General features: G+C 68.6%; 1 non-coding gene across 1 annotated transcript; it reads right to left on the bottom strand.

Annotated features, from left to right (window-relative positions):
• Positions 1-344: 344 nt before the first annotated feature.
• Positions 345-418, bottom strand: TRNAI-AAU (transfer RNA isoleucine (anticodon AAU)). The gene has a single exon. It is a non-coding gene; the product is annotated as a tRNA-Ile (tRNA).
• Between the last annotated feature and the right edge of the window lie 573 nt (positions 419-991).

Here is a 991-nt window from a genome sequence, read left to right as displayed (position 1 = left end):
TTTTCGGTTATTCGGCCTCCCTCCTCCCAGCCCCCACTGTCCTCTCCCTACACGCCCCTGCCCCCTGCTCTGCCTCCTGTGCTGCTCCGTTTCCAGTGCCACCACCTGCCGCCGCCCCTGCCTCCCCCTCCCGAGCTCGTGCCCACCTCCCTGCATGGCCGCTCAAGCCCAGTTTAAACCTTCACTCCGGCCCTACCGCCCGCCCCAATCGCCACCTCCCCGCTGCCGCTGCCTCAGGGCGACCGAAGCGAAAAATAAACCCCCCGGCGGCTCCCCGCCGCCTCACGGCACGGGGCACGCGGCCCGCCCGCAGCTCCCCAGAACGGTGGGGGCACAAAAGCGTATGGCCCGTACGGGGATCGAACCCGCGACCTTGGCGTTATTAGCACCACGCTCTAACCAACTGAGCTAACCGGCCCGCCGGGAGCCGGTCTGCGGGCGGCGCCCATGGGCGCGGCGGGGCGGGGCCGGGGCCCCCTCCCGGGGCTCCCCGCACGGACACCACCGCACAGCCTCCCCCGGCCGAGGAGCGGGCGGCAGGCAGCAGAGCAAGCGGCAGCGGCAGCCGCGCCGGTTCCATCCCCGGAGGTTTCCCAGACACCCGGGCCGAGCCCCACGCAGCCCCGGGCCCGCCCTCTCAGCGGATGCTGCCCCGAGCAGAGGGGGTGGTCAGGGCCCCCGCCGGGGCCCGCTCCGGCCCGAGTGCCCCCATGGCCCGAGCAGAACCCGGATCGGCCTGCAGCAGGGCCGAGACCGCGGGCAGGGCACAGCCGGGCCCTGCGGACCCGGGGCGGGGCTTGGGCAGCACCTACTGACACTCACCCAGCGGTAGAGTGGAATGAAACTGAGCCTGGAAGCGCTTACCTTCCCTGGAGGGATACAGCCACACAGGGGGAGTTATTCACAGCCCCCTTTCATCCTTATTTTGTCTGCCATAGTCAAAAGTTTGTTTTAAAATCTTAATTGTGCTTAGACTGTAATAAAAATCAAG

Source organism: Athene noctua, chromosome 1 (assembly GCF_965140245.1).
Source record: "Athene noctua chromosome 1, bAthNoc1.hap1.1, whole genome shotgun sequence".
Lineage (NCBI taxonomy): Eukaryota > Metazoa > Chordata > Aves > Strigiformes > Strigidae > Athene > Athene noctua.
Note: the sequence above shows the minus strand (reverse complement) of the source record. Positions and strands in the feature narration are given on the sequence as shown.